Below are 16,238 nucleotides of genomic sequence, written 5' to 3' on the forward strand. Positions count from 1 at the left end.
CTGCCATCCCCGCTGCGGCGTCCTCCGGCGACCCTGCCCCGAACCCAACCCCCTGAAAGGGTAGGAAGGGTCAGGGGAAAAAGGAAGGCAAGAGCCCAGCCCAGAAGTCTCAACCTCTTATCACAGGGGCTCTTACCCCTGCTGCTGCAACATCCGGTGCAGCTCCCCCTTCTCCCTGCCCCACTGTTCCCACCACCGCACCTGGGGGCTCTGATTCTTCGGCCCCCAGGTTGTACGCCCAGGTGGCAGCTGCTGCCTCGCACCCTGCTCCCTCCACCTCCACCAAGATTACCACCCCCGACGGTCACAACCCCTTCCCCATGCTCACCAGAAGGCACGGAGTCCGCTGCCTCCTGGTGGCTGTCTTACCTCACGTAGAGACCGACGTGCGAGCGTTGGCACGGGTGGTGGGGCCCGCAGCCGTGGTGGCGGCCCCCGGATTTTCGGGAAGATTGTTTTCTTCCTGGCTTCAAAGGCCACCACCCAGGAGGCGGTGGACAGGGGCTTGGCGGTAGGGGGCATGCATGCGCCCCAGGAGCCGCTGGAAGACCTGGGTGTGCGATTGGTGTTCCCTTCAGTCCCATCCTTCCTCCCTAACTCTGCCCTTCCGCCTTTCCTCACTTCCCTGGGCCGGCCTCTGTCGGTCCTGAGCCCCCTTCCCCTAGGCTGCAAGGATCCCGCCCTATGGCACGGCAGGGCAGGGTAGCCTTGGAGGGGACTATACTGGTGCCCTACCAAGGGGCCCAGTATTGGGTCTTTTATACCCTGGGGGAGGGCCAGTGTTTCGTGTGCCAGGTGACGGGGCACATCCGGAGGGATTGTCCCCTGGCCTGGCGCAAAGAGGAGCCCAGGACCTCCTCCAACCCGGGGGGTGCCAGCTACAAGACCGGCGGTGCCCCAACCGTGACAGACCCTTGGACCACCCCTCCTCTTCTCGTCCCAGAGGGATCCATCGCTGCTGGGGCGTCGGCGGGCGCCCAAATCGGTGGTGCCGAGCAAGAAGAATCGGATGCTTGCGTCCAAGTGGGCACAAGAGCCGGGTCTGTGGAGGAGAAGGAGGCAGGGCCAGCAGCAGGACCTGGGCAGGGTGCACCCCAGGGTGGGCTGTCCCTTCCCCCTGCTGTCCCGGCCCCACCCTTCCTCCCTCCCTCTTTGTTGCCTCAGCCCCCTGGCCCTTCCTCCTCTGCCACCCAGCCCCCCTCCTTGGAGTACGGGGTGATGGTAGAGGAAAAAAGAAAAAAAAAGAAGTGCGCGCGACCGGCACCCCATCCCATCGGAGGACGGGGTGGGTGTGCCCCGCAAGGCACCATAAAGAGCCACCAGCCCCAGTCCACTGATCACCTGCCAGGGGTGACCTGGGTCGCCGTGGCGGCCATAAAGGACACCACCCCTTCTGCCCCAGAGCTGGAACCTCAAAAAACAGAGACTCCCTCTGTCGCCCCTCGCCGCCCTCTGACACCCCTCTGGCCACTACCCAGCTTGCCCCTGTGGAGCATCCGGAGGAGGTGAGCCTTGGCCTCGCCCACCTCTCGCAGGAGGTCGAGGCCCTGGGTCTCGCTCCGTCGGCTCTGGATGTGCACGGCCGACTACTGGAGGCCTGCGGGCTGTCCCTCCACTCCCCACCCCCCTCGCTGCCCCCTCCCCTTCCATTAACACCCCTTTAATTCTCCCCCTTCCCTGCTCTGGGACGTAGCAGAGTGCGTCCCCCCTCTCAATCGGCGATGACCTCCCGGTGTGGTGTTCCCATTATGCCCTCCCTCCCCTCTCGGACCTGAAGACCCTACCACCATTCCCCGCAACCCGTCAGTGCCCACCACCGAGTGCGTGGGCACCTTGCCCCTAACCCCAACTCGCCTTCCACCACCCATGGAAGTTCCCCCTCCCAAGATCCCCTCCGCTCCCATCCCAGCCCCTACCCCCACCCGATCCCCTCTCCAATCAATGTTTCATCCAAAAAACTGCAACCCTCCCCCCTCCAGGCCCTCCCCTTCCCCCTCTTCCGCCACTCCCACCCCTTCCTCCTCCCCCTCCTCCCCCCACCCCCTCCAGACCTCTTCCCTCCCCCTTCAACCCTCATCCTCCACACCTTTACCCCTCCCCTCTCTACCCCTACCCTCAACACTTGTATACCCACGTCTGGCCCCAATGCTGTAATTGCCAGGGAGGCCTCTGCTGTACCACCCACTCCCAGCACCTCCGGGGCTGCTCTCCCTCTTCCGCCCTCATCCCCCCCGAACTTGGACCCCACCCCCCACTTTGACTTGTTTTTCTGGCCGTGGGGCCCAGAATAAAACGGGGCTCATGGGTGCTCGGCCCCCAGAAACCCCAGCACCCCATGCACTGGCGGGCAAAATACACCAGTTCTTGGAAGAAGGTCGCTCTCGCTCTGCAGCGCTGGGGTGACTTCCACACCATCCTAGAGTCCGTGAGCCCTTTTAAAAGAGGGCAAGGGGACCGGGAGGATGGATGCCACAGCCGACCAATGGGCCTGCGACTTCCGTGACGCCTTAATTGCTTTCAGCATTGGTCACGGCTTGCTGCGTGGCCCCACGGGGGCCGTCGGCGCTCCCTCCGGTGAGGATCCTCCCCAGCCCTCCAAATATCGACGATCATCTTTGCCTGATTAAATTCCAGGGGCTGCGGGTCGGGTCTCCGCAGGTGCCGAGTACTCTCCTTCCTCCGGCAAGGGGGGTACTCGGTCACCTTCTTGCTGGAGACCCACACTACTCCGGCCGCCGAAGCCAGCTAGCGGCTGGAGTGGGAAGATGGGATCCACCTGAATCACCTCTCGGCAGGTCGGGCCGGGGTAGCGACCCTGTTCTCCCCAGACCTGCAGTCCGAGGTGCTGGGAAGCATCGAGGTTGTGCCGGGCCGCCTGCTGTATCTCCAGGTGTGGGTGGAGGGGCTGCCCCTCCACCTGGTCAAAGTCTATGCCCCGACATCTGGCCTGGAGAGAACATCCTTCTTCCAGCAGGCGGCAGCTTTCCTCGACTCCATCCATCCTCGTGAGTGCCTGGTCCTGGTGGGGATTTCAACTCTACCCTCGAGGAACGGGACTGTACAGGGACCGAGCAGTTCCAGGCTGCTGCGGACTTCCTCAGGGAGCTCAGCAATCATCGCTCCCTAGTGGACGTCTGGCACAGCCACCACACGGACGAGGACACTGTCTTTACCTCCGTCTGGGTGGCGGGACACAAATCCATGCAGTCCCGGTTGGACCGCATCTACATCTCCTGACAACATCTCTCTCGGGCCCACTCCTCCAGCGTGCGGCCGGCCCCCTTCTCGGAGCACCATTTGGTGGCCGTGAAGCCTTCCCTTTCTCCGGGGAAGCAGGGGTCGGCCTACTGGCATTTTAATAACAGCCTGCTGGAGGACGTGGGCTTCATGGAGTCCTTCCGGGAGTTCTGGCTGGGACAACGGCACGCCTTTTCCTTGGCACGGCGGTGGTGGGATCTGGGAAAGTTGCACACGTGGCTTTTCAACTGCGACTATACCCGGGGGGCAGGCGGCGGCGGGATGTGCTAATAGGGCAGCTGGAGCTGGAGGTTCTTGAGCTGGAGAGGCGCCTAGCTGCCAGTCCCGGAGCTTCATCCCTCTGCGGCACGTACCGGGAGAAGAGGGACGAGCTGAGCGCCCTCAACGCCCTTCGGGCACAGGGGGGCCTTGGTGAGGTTGGGAATCCACCTCCTTTGGGAGATGGATCGTGGCTTCTATGATTCTTCTAAGCCCTGGAGAAAAAGAGGGGTGCCAAAAAATATACGCTCTGCCTTGTTGCGGAGGATGGCACCCCTCTTACGGATCCAGTGGAGATGCACGAGACGGCTCGCGCCTTCTACGCCACCCTTTTCTCTCCGGATCCCACTGACGCCGACGCCCACAGGGTGCTTTGGGACCGACTCCCTTCGGTCAGCACGGGCGACCGGGAACGGCTAGAGCTTCCTCTCACTCTCGCTGAGTTCTCAGAAGCCCTCCGTCTCATGCCCGCCAATAAATACCCGGGCATGGAGGGGCTGACCATGGAGTTTTACTGCTGTTTGGGACGTCCTCGGCCCAGACCTGGTCAGCGTCTGGGCTGAGGCCTTGCAAAGCGGGGTCCTCCCCCTGTCGTGCAGGCAGGCTGTCCTCACCCTGCTGCCTAAAAAAGGGGACCCCCGCCACCTTCGGAACTGGCGTCCCATCTCGCTCCTCAGCACGGACGACAAGATAATCGCCAAAGACATCTTCCACCACTTGGGGTTCGTGCTGCAGGACGTGGTCCACCCCGACCATACCTACCTCGTCCCAGGTCGCACCATCCTCCACATCCTGTACGTGGTCCAGGATCTCTTAGACCTTGGGTGTAGGAATGGCCTGTGGTTCGCCCTCCTGTCCTTACACCAGGAGAAGGCGTGTGACAGGGTGGACCACGGGTATCTCCTGGGCACCCTGCAGGCCTTCGGCTTCGGGCCTCACTTTTTCAGGTTTCTCTAGGTGCCGTACACTGCCTCAGAGTGCATGGTCAAGCTCAACTGGACCCAGACCACTACGGTCAGCTTCGGACGGGGAGTATGACAAGGCTACCCGCTCTCAGGCCAGTTCTACGCCCTGGCTATCAAACACTTCCTGTGCCTCCTTCGCCGAAGGGTGACAGGGATGGTGTTTCCACAGCGAGGCTGCAGCTGGTCCTGTCGGCATATGTCGACGATGTGCTCCTTGTGGTTCATGATCCAGGAGACCTGGCGTGCCTGGAGGCCTGCCAAGCTCTTTACTCGGCAGCCTCCTCTGCCCGGGTTAGCTGGGTCAAGAGCTCTGGCCTGGTGGTCGGGACTGGATGGCAGGCGGGCTGCCTCCCACCCATGCTTCAGGCCATCCAATGGAGCGCAGGTCCGCTGCTCTATCTCAACATCTTTTTATCCGCCATGCATGCCTCTCCACTGGAAAACTGGCAAGTTTTGAGGAGCAGGGTCGTTGAGGGGATGCGGAGGTGGACACGCCTGCTCAGGTGTCTCTCCCTGTGCGAGAGGGCACTGGTGCTTCACCAGATGATCCTGTCCATGCTCTGGCACCATCTCAACACCCTGGTCCCGCCCCCGGAGTTCCTGGCCCAGTTCCAGAGGTCAACCCTGCAGTTCTTCTGGCCAGGACTGCACTGGGTCTCTGCAGGGGTTCTCCCTCTTCCCCCAGAGGAGGGAGGGCAGGGCCTGACTTGCTTGCACACTCAGGTCCATGTCTTCTGCCTCCAGGCCCTGCAGGCCCTTGTCATTACTAACACCAACAATGCAGATAGTCCGGCATGGAGCACACTGGCACACGCATTTCTCCGTTGTTACCGAGGGCTCTGATACGAGCGGCAGCTCTTTTATTTATCCCTGAGAGACCATCCGCAAGGCCTCTCGGAGCTGCCAGCCTTCTACCAGGACCTCCTCCATGCCTGGTGGCTGCGCACAGCTGCCAGACCCTTAGGGGCTGCCGCAGGGGAAGACCTCCTCACAGAGCCCCTGCTACATAACCCCTACCTTCGTGTGCAGGTGGCAGAGTCACCCGCGGTGTGCTGGAGGTTGGTCCTTGGCGGAATAACCAGGGTCAGAGACCTCCTGGACTACGACCGGGGGGACTGGACGGGAGCCCCGGCAGTCGCCCTGCGCATGGGACTCTCCACCCTATGCTCCCCCTGACACTTACTCGAGGAGGTGAAGGCCGCCCTAACGCCTACTGCTCACGTTTACCTTGGGCGAGTCCTGTGGCAGGGTGTGCCCCGCCCCCTCTAACTTCTTGCCCTCCGCACCTCTCTGTGGGCCCCCAGCCCCGCACCCCCACCCTCCCTCCTTCCCCTCATCATCCCAGGCGGCTGCATACCCTGCAGCCGGTCCCCTTCCGAACCACGCCTAGACATCTCTTGTACACGCTTGTGCTTCACACGCCCCACTTCCCCACCCTCATGTCCCACCCTGACTATAAACGACAGGAGCTCTCAATGCCTTCAGAGGGTGGGGACCCCGGTGGGCCAGCCTGTATGCCACATTGGTTCTGCGGCCTGCCGGGGGCTTCAGCTGGAGTTCTCCATGGAGCAGTGAACACGGGCATGTACCTGGAGCTGTTCACCCCCAGCCCAGACACTTGCACTTTTTGCAACATGAGGGAGAACCTGGCGCACATTTACATCAAATGCGCCAAGGCAGCAGCCCCTCCTCAGGCTCCTCCAGAACCTCCTTCTGAGGGTCTGGCTGCATTTCTACCCACATCTTCTCATCCTCTCACACCCAATCCATGTCCCCACGAAGTCGCGAGACCACTTTGTCAGCCTCCTCCCGGCTGTGGCTAAAATGGCCATTTGTAAGACTTGAGAGAGGAGGCTGGCAGAGGGGGCAACTGGCGACTGTGGGGCCTACTTCTGTTCCTCCGTCCAGTCACGAATCTGGGCAGAGTTCCTCTGGGCGGCGTCCACCCACTCCCATGATACCTTTGAGGAGCGGTGGGCGCTCTCTGGGGTTCTCTGCTCGGTGTCCCCCTCTGGTTCCCTCATTTTGAACTGCTGACCCTCACTCACATCCCTGTTTTTTTCTCTTTTGTTGTCCCCCGAACTCATTTGGGGCCGTTTCTTTTCGCAGGTCCCTCCTTGGCCTCCAACAGGTTTTCCCTCTCCTCCTCTAGGCCTCATGGTTGGCTCCTGTAGGGCTGCCGTGGGATCCCCCCTTGGGACCCTCCCCCGCACAACTGGGAGGTTCGATTCTGATGGGGGGGTGGATGTCCCTTAAATGCTTCAAGCTCCCATGGGGCTGTCTTTTTGCCCCTCCCGCCTTCTTCTTGGGCCAGGTTCCCTCCTGCCTCAGGCAGGCTGCTCCTTCCTCCCCCCCACTCCCCCACCCTTTCCAGCTAGTTTCCTCTAGAGCTGCTGGGTGGGTGGAGTGTGCAGGACTCTTGCCCTCTGCCCCTTGGCAGGAGGGCCCCCCCTCCCCCCTTCCATCCCCTGGGGGGAGACTGCTGGCCTTGTATTTGGGCCCACGCTTTCATCAGGCAGCTGCTGCACCCTCACTTCTTTGGAGGCGGTAAGGGACTTATTCAGGCGGTGGCTGGAGGCAGGGCCCCTCCCCATTGGGAATTGTCGGGGAAGCCACTTTCCTCTGGGGTACAGGGTTCCCCAAATGTCCGAGGCTGGAGGTCAAAGCAGTGAGGCAAGAGTGAGATGTAAAAGGAAAGTTTGTTTGCATATATGCAGGCTGCCAACTTCCAGAGAAGTGGGAGCCCTGAGAATTAGTTTTCAGGCCTTTTTATACAGTTTGTTTAGATAGTTTGGTAATTAATTGTCTTCTTTAACATTCCAAAGTCTCAGCCAAGTTATCCTGAGATCTGTCTGCAAACACCAGCTCTGCTGACTTCAGTTTACCCTACAAAGGTACATGATGACCAAAACAAAGGAGTCTCCAGGGTAAATTGTCTCTAAGTGACAAGGTAACAACTTCAAAGAGGTGCAGATGACCCCCTAATTTCCTCTCACAGAGTGGGGTCTGGTTATTGTGGAAAAGAAAAAAACGTAACTCCTACTGCAGTTGTTCTTTTTCCTTTTCCCCCCCACAGGCTCCAGAGAGGTGGCTGCACAGCTGGGGGTGGGGTGTTAGGGTGCAGTCCCTGCCCCACCCCTGTGGCTACCGCCTCCCTTACTGCCCTTCCACACCCAGCTGACACCGGGGCCCTCCATATCTGGGTTCCCCCCAACCATTTGCACCTTCCTCCTCCCCCTTGCTCTGTGAGGCTCTACAGCAGCTGCTGTGGGCTCACCTCTCAGGTGCCCATGGGCACACTCTCTCCCCCTTAACGCCCCCGCCCCCGGGTTGGCTTTGCCACCCCTGCCCCTAACCCCCACCTCCTCTTTTGTGTGCCTGCAGGCCCCCCTTTTTGCTTTGTTAGGTTCCTGAGCCCCGCACACTGACACCCCCACACACGCCCATTCTCTGAATTCCCCCCCTGCCCCTCCGCCCCATGTCCCAGTGCAGAAAAATGAGCCATCTTACCCTCTTGTGTTGGGAGTTGTGGCCACTTTTGTGATCCCCTTTCCCTGGTCTCACTTCCCTTCCTCCCCGCCCCCCCCTGCCCTTCCCCCACCTGACTGCGTCCTCAACCCAACCAGTGGAGTGGGAGGGGGCAGCTACTTTCCTCCTTCCTTCTCCTCTCTTCTCCCCTCCCCCTGCTCTCTCTTAAACGTCCCCTCCCTCAACAAATTCCCTCCCTCTTACACCCACTGTTATGGCCTACATGCTCACTGGGGGGTCATCCAGCGATGCCCCCCTCCCCTCCACTGCCACCCCTTCCACCCCTGAAAAGGTGGCCCATATGTCCAGGACTGCTGGGAACTCTGCCACCACGTCAGTCGAGAGTGCAAGTGCAGGCTGCAGGGCTGCTGCAGCCCCCGCCGCGGTGTCTTCCAGCACCGCTGCCCTGAACTCACCCCCCAAAAGGGCAGGGGACCAAAAAAGGCAAGAGCCCTGCCCGGAAGGCCAAACCTCCCGTGGCAGGGCCTCTGACCCCAGCTGCCCAAACACCCAGCGCAGCTTCCCCTTCTCCCTGTCCCTCTGTTCTCTCCACCAAACCTGGGGCCTCCGACTCCTCCGCCCCCAGGTCACACGCCCAGGTGGCGGCCGCTGCCTTGCACCCTGCTCCTTCCACCTGTGCCAGGACTACCATAGCCCGACGGTCGCGGCCCCTTCCCCACGCTCATCAGGAGGCATGGAATTCGCTGCCTCCTGGTGGCTGCCTCGCTGCACGTGAAGACGTACGTGCGGGCGTTGGCAGAGGTGGTGGGGCCCGCGGCCGTGGTGGTGGCCTCCCGGATGTCCCCTCCCCCTCAGTCCCCTCGCCCTTCCCCCTCTACCACACAGCCCCCTCCTCGGAGGACTGGGGGCTAGCGTGGGGAAAGGGGAAGAAAAGGAGTGCACGCACCTGGCACTCCACCCCCTCGGAGGATGGGGTGGATTGTGCCCTGCAAGGCACCAAAAGGGCCGCTAGCCCCAGCCCACCCGCTGAACCCCTGGCCACTGACCACCTGCTGGGGGTGCCCAAGGCCGCCGTAGCAGCTGTGAAGTATACCACCCCTTCTGCCCCGGAGCCAGTACTCCAAAAAGTGGGAACGGCCTCCGTTGCCCCCTCGCCCTCCTCTGACACCCCTCTGGCCGCTGCCCAGCTTGAAGCTGCAGAGCATCCAGAGGAAGTAAGCCCTGGCCTCGCCCTCCTCTCGCAGGAGGTCGAGGCCCTAGGACTCAGCCCGGCGTCCCTGGATGTGGACGGCCTTCTATTGGAGGCCTGCGGGCGATCCGTCGACTCCCCACTCCCCTCGTCTTCCTTCTCCCCGTTCACCAGCAACACCCTAACCGTCACCCCCACTCTTTTCTGGGACATCGCAGGGAGCGGCCCCCACCCGCCTTAGCCGGAGATGACCTCCCAGCGGGGGGTCGGCCATCCCCTGGACGTCCCAGAGGAGCTCGTGCTCTCCTTATACCCCCCTTCCCCTCTTGGACCCAAAGACACCAACACCATTCCCCTTGCTCTGCCGGTGTCCACCGCCAAGTGCGCAGGCACCTCGCCCTTAACCCCCCTCTCCTCTCCTACCACCTATGGAAGACCCCCCCGATACCCCCTCCGCTCCCCCCTCTGCCCCCTGCTCCCAACTTGGCTCCCCCCTTCACCCTCACCCTCACCCTACTCCCTCCTCCAATCAGTGTGCCACCCCAGGACCCGCAACCCTCCCCTCAGACGTCCCCCTTCCCCAACTCCCTCCCCTTCCTCTCCCTGTTCCTCCTCCACCCCCCGCTTCCCCAAGACCCTCCTCCCCTTCAAACCCCCATCTTCCCCACCCCTCCTCTTACCCCCCTCCATCTACATCTGCCCCCAAGGCTGTGATTGCACAGGAGGCCCCTGCCGCATCGGCCTCTCCCAGAACGTCTGGGGCTGTTCCCCCTCTGCCGCCCCCATCCCTACCAAATTCAGACCCTATCCCACGCTTCAAACTTTTTTCCGGCCGTGGGCCCACAAGAAAACGAGGCCGACACGTACTCGATACCCCGAGGCCTCAGTACCCCACGCGCTAGTGGGCGAGATGCACCAGTTCTTGGAGGACGTTCGTGGCTCCAAGAACAAGGTTACTCTCGCCCCCCAGCGCTGGGGCGACTTCCACATCATACTTGAGTCCTTGAGGGCCCTTCTGAAGGAGGACAAAGGGACTGGGAGGAGGGATGCCACGGCCTACCAACAGGCCCGTGGTTTCTGTGATGCCCTGATTCCTTTTGGGGTTGGTCATGGACTGCTGCGTGGCCCCACAGGGACCGTTGGCATTCCTTCCAGCGAGGATAGTCCCCAATCCTCCATATGGCGCCGATCCTCTTTGCCACACTAAATGCCAGGGGCTGCGGGTTGGTTCTCCGCAGGTGCCGAGTCCTCTTCTTCCTCCGGGTGGGGGGCTTGGTCACCTTTCTGCAGGAGACCCACACTACCGCAGCTGCCGAAGCCAACTGGCAGCTGGAGTTGGAAGATGGGGGTCCATCTGGACCATCTCTCGGCCCGTTGGGCCGGGGTAGTGACCCTTTTCTCCCCAGACCTGCAGACAGAGGTGCTGGGGAGCGTTGAGGTTGTGCCGGGCCACCTCCTGTATCTGGGTGTGGGTGGAGGGGCTGCCCCTCCACCTTGTTAATGTCTATGCCCCGACATTCCCCACCCCCCACCAGAGAGAACACCCTTCTTCCGGCAGGCAGCGGCCTTCCTTGACAATTCTGATCCTCCCAAGTGCCTGGTCCTTGGCGGGGATTTCAACTGCACCCTCGAACAACGGGACTTCTTCCAGGCCACTGCGGACATCCTCAGGGAGCTCATCAACCATTGCTCCCTGGTGGACGTCTAGCGCAGCTACCACCCCGACAAGGACACCGTTTTCACCTACGTCTGGGTGGTGGGCCATAAATCTGTACACTCCCGGTTAGACCGCATTTATATTACCCGTCAACATTTCTCTCGGGCCCACTCCTCCAGCATATGGCCAGCCCCCTTCTCGGACCACCATCTGGTGGTCATAAAAGCTTCCCTTTCACCAGCGAAGCCGGGGGGGAAGGGGGGGTGGGGGTTGGCCTACTGGCACTTCAACAACAGCCTGCTGGAGGATGTGGGTTTCCTGGAGTCCTTCCGGGAGTTCTGGCTGGCCTGGTGTGGGCAACAGTGTGCCTTTCCCTTGGCACGGTGGTGGTGGGATCTGGGAAAGGTGCTCACACAGCTTTTTTGCTGCGTCTGTACCCGGGGGCTGGGGGGGACAGCTAGTGGTGGCATGCGTTGATAAGGCAGCTGGAGCAGGAGATTCTTGAGCTGGAGACGCATCTCGCCGCCAGCCCTGGCACTCCATCACTCTGCAACATGTACCGAAAGAAGAGGGATGAGCTCAGCGCCCTCGATGCCCTTCGGGCACAGGGGGCCTTGGTGAGGTCGCAAATGCACTTCCTTCAGCAGATGGATCTTGGCTTCTATGATTCTTCTAAGCCCTGGAAAAAAAGAGGTGTGCCAAAAAATACAGGCTCTGCCTTCTTGCGGAGGATGGCACCACTCTTACGGATCTGGGGGAGATGCACGAGAGGTCCCATGCCTTCTACGCCACCCTTTTTTCCCCCGATCCGACCAACGCAGACGCCTGCAGGGTGCTTTGGGACCAACTTCCTTCGGTCATCACGGGCAACCGGGACCGGCTAGAACTTCCTCTCACTCTAGCTGAGCTCCCAAAAGCCCTCCGTCTCATGCCCGCCAACAAATTCCCGGGCATGAATGGGCTGACTGCGGAGTTTTAGTGCTTGTTTTGGGACATCTCACTCCTCAGCACGGACGACAACATAATCGCCAAAGCCATCTCTTGTCGCTTGGGGTCCGTGCTGCAGGAAGTGGTCCGCCCTGACCAGACCTACACCATCCCGGACCGCACCATCTTCCATAATCTGTGCTTGGTCCGGGATCTCAGAGCTTGGGTGTAGGGATGGCCTGTCGTTCACCCTCCTGTCCCTGGACCAGGAGAAGGCGTTCGACAGGGTGGACCATGGGTATCTCCTGGGCACCTTGCGGGCCTTCGGCTTCGGGCCCTGCTTCATAGGGTTTCTCCGGGTGCTGTATGCTGCCTCGGAGTGCGTGGTCAAGCTCAACCTGACCCTGACCGCTCCGGTCAGCTTTGGACGGGGAGTACGACAAGGCAGCCCGCTCTCAGGACAGCTTTACGCCTTGGCCATCGAGCCTTTCCTCTGTCTCCTTCGTCAGAGGTTGATGGGATTGGTGCTTTGGGAGCTGAGGCTGCAGCTGGTCCTGTTGGCGTACGCTGACGACGTGCTTCTCATGGTTCAGGACCCAGGAGACCTGGAGCGGCTGGATGCTTGCCAAGCTGTCTACACGGCAGCCTCCTCCGCCCGGGTCAACTGGGTTGAGAGCTGTGGCCTGGTGGTCAGGGCTGGATGGCAGACAAGCCGCTTCCCACCCGTGCTTCAGGCCATCCGGTGCAGCACGGGTCAGCTGCTCTATCCCGGCGTCTATTTATCTGCCACTAACGATGGTACCTCCCAATATCTTTGGAGGGTGGGGAGCCTTGGTGGGCCAGCCTCTATTCCACCTTGGTTCCGTGGCCCGCTGGGGACATCATCTGGAGAATCCTTCATGGAGCAGTGAGCACGGGCGTCTACCTGGTGTGGTTCACCCCTACACCGGACACTTGTACCTTTTGCGGCATGAGGGAGACCTTGAAGCATATTTATGTCGAGTGCACGACACGGCAGCCCCTCTTCTGGCTCGTTCAGAACCTCCTCCTGAAGTTCTGGCTGCATTTTTCCTCACAACTCTTTAGCCTCTCACACCCTATCCATGGCCCCATGAAGGCGCGGGACCTCCTCATCAGCCTCCTCCTGGCTGTGGCCAAAATGGCCATCTCTAAAACTCGGGAAAGGAGGCTGGCAGAGGGGGCGACCTGCGACTGTGGGGCCTAATTTCGTTCCTCCCTCCAGTCACGAATCTGGGCAGAGTTCCTCTGGGCAGCATCCACCGACTCCTTTAAGGAGCAGTGAACACTGTCTGGGGTTCTCTGCTCGGCATGCCCCTCCTGCTCCCTCATTTTGAACCTTTGACCTTCACTCCCATCCCTGTTTTTTCTTTCACTGTTCCCTGGAGTCATTTGAAGCCAGTTTTATCCAGTAGGTCCCCCCTCGCTGTGAGAGGAGCCTTTTAGTCATGGGCGGGCTACACCCGCGCACCCACCCGGCCTTCCAATCGGTCTTCCCTCTTCTTCTTACTCCTTCCAGCCTTACCTTGTCACATATCCCCTCTCCCCAGCTCAACACCATGGGCTTCAGCTACCTGCCTAGGGGCTCTAATACCCAGGCCCAGGGAGTGGGAGGCGCCTCCTTGCTGCACCTTCCTTCCTCCACAAGGGGTCATGTGAGAGCTCAGGTGCTTGTCTGTCTCTGCATGAGAGCCACCATTTCCTCGTATGAGGATGGGTCATTCAGGCAGACCCATCCCTGAAGTTCCAGTGGTGGCCCCCGTCATGTACCGGTCCAACACAATGGTCTGCAGGATCTTTTCTGGGCCACGAGTCTTGGGCTGTAGCCATTTTCTGGCCAGATTGATTAAGGCGAACAACTGGGCCCTCAGTGTTTTTTTTTCCCGGTACTTCCATTTGTGGAACCTCTGGGCTCTGACGGCCATTGTCACCCAAGTCCGGGCCAGGATCTCGGCCTTCAGCTGGGTGTAATCTGCAGTCACCCACTCCAGTGGGTGGAAGTAGGCCTCCTGGGGCTCTGCGCAGAGGAATGGAGCCAGGATGCTGGCCCATTGGTCTCGGGGCCAGCCTTCCCGTATGGCCGTCCTCTCAAAGGCCAAAAGGTATGCTTCTCCATTGTCCTCTGCTCTCATCTTCTGGAGGTAGTTGTTAGTCCGTGTTGGGGAACTCCTTTCCCCTGGGGTACAGTGTCCCCTAGAGGTCTGAGGCTGGAGGTTAAAGAAGTGAGGCAAGAGTGAGATCTAAAAGGAAACTTTATGATGTATGCATGCAGGCTGCCAGATTCCAAAGAAGTGGGAGCCCTGAGGACCACTTCCAAGGAGTCTTTATAGAGTTTGTTTAGATGGTTGAGTAATTAATTGTCTTCTTTCACATATGAAAGTCTCATCGGAATTGCCCGCAGACGTGTCTGCAAGCACCAGCTCTTCTTGAGGCCACTTTATACTAGAAAGGTACATGATAACCCAGACAGAGGAGCCTACAGGATAAATTGTCTTGTGGTGACAAGGAAGGGACTTCAAAGAAGTGCAGATGACCCTCCCCTCTGGTATCCCCTTACAGAATGAGGCTAGTGAGCGTGGGAAAAAAACTCTTTTTACCCTTCGAGCAGTTTTTCCCCCACAGATCTCCCCTTTGATGCTCATCAGCAGTATCACTCTAATTCTATGTTGGACATTCTCAGCTATTCTTCTTCTGCTAAGATGCTTAACTCATCCTTATCTTCTAAATCTACCATCACCAGTACTACTTCGTTTGTGTTCTGAGCAAATCTTTGGGTTTTCTTATTGCATTGTTTCATCGTGCACTTAGTACAAGTAAGGCAGCAGTTAACGAGCACATACACGATAACAAATATAACAAGAATGATTATCAGGTATTACAGTAAGATTTTTAAGCTTCCTCCAAACCATCCTCCAACATCTGGGATCCAGTTCCATGGGTCCCATGTTTGGACCTCACCGGCCCTTTTAAACCTTGGATTGCTGATTTAATTTTTGAGGGATCTCGTTCTGTAATACCTGATTTATTAACATAGAAACAGCAGGAAGGGTTAACAATAGCATAAACTTCTCCTTGCTGAGTTCGGAGCAAGTCCAGTGCTTGTCGACTTTGAAAGTCTAGTCTAGCTATGGAATCCATTTCCTTTCCAAGGGACTGGACAGCCTCAGCGGTGGCATTAAAGCTCTCTTCTAATACTCTAGAGATGTTGCGAACTGCTCATGCTAATTCATTAACCCCCAAGCCTGGTAATACAGTACGCACGATGGAATGAAAAACAGTGGGCCAATGGGTTAATATCATTGGGTGCATCACTCCTTGCTCTGTGTATGAAACTGCCCAAGTTTGTAATAGTATCTGCCTGGAAATGCTAAACTAATCCTGCTACTGGGGTCACATAGCCTATGGTGCACCTGCCCTTCCACCCTGGTGGTAAGGCCTCATAAGCAAAGTTTCCACAAATGAAAAACATACCAGGCTTGCTGAGGATCAAAGTTAAAAGGTTATCCTTATACCAGGTGCCTTTAATCCTTTTGCCCTGTTTCACGAAGAAAGGATCACATCGCCTATGGAACTGGGGCCATCCAGAGACATTATGGCCCTGCATCAGGTTATATGCAGAAAAAGTGACAAGATGAATTTCTTCTATGGCTGTGCCAGAGATTAGGGGCTTATTTGAGCAATCAGGTGCTTTCCAGGAATTATTAAATCAGATTCCATTATCCATGATTGGAAACAGGGAATGGTTACACCAATCTCGGGTCTCATTTACCCATAAAGGGGAGTTAAACTTTCTGGGTTTGATAGGAATGCCGCTCAGAAAAGAAGTATATCTAGGAGTCATGTGGAAGGTGATTGGTATCCTTGAGAGAAATTTCCTTAATCAGCTGGGTTGGTGACCCACTGTCCATCATCTGACTCTAGCCATGACCACATATATTTTCTGGGACCCACCCCAGGTCCTTACCAGTGTGAATTTCATTTTCAAAACGCAATGGATACACAGTCCTGGATGGATGTAGTGCTTGAGTTAGGGGTATCCGTGAGGCACTCAGATTTTTATGCCAGATCTGCCTGTTTCCACAGGCCTATGTACTCCTTGCTGTGCAGTTTCATTCTGGGCATTCACCCACTACCCTTTAGAATACTGATTACCAGTAATTCTGAAATTTAGGGATTTTGCCCAAAGGGAGGCAGGAGTTGGGACAAACTGTAATGAGCCTCCACTAAACTGTTCACATATCCAACAGTCACTTGCGTTGGGGAGGGACACACTTTCCTGCAGGGCCTCCCGATAAGGGTGGGGAAAGTTATATACTAAGGCTTGTCTTACTATTAGGAGAAGGACAACAATCCCCATCTTATTATAGTATCTTAAATCTCAAAAATAGAAAGGATAGTAATAGCACAGTAACTTGGAAGCAAATAGCACAACAGTCTCCTGAGTCAAGCTCAGTCATTTAGCATTCTTTGGCTTGCC

This window comes from Carettochelys insculpta, chromosome 32 (assembly GCF_033958435.1).
Source record: "Carettochelys insculpta isolate YL-2023 chromosome 32, ASM3395843v1, whole genome shotgun sequence".
NCBI lineage: Eukaryota > Metazoa > Chordata > Testudines > Carettochelyidae > Carettochelys > Carettochelys insculpta.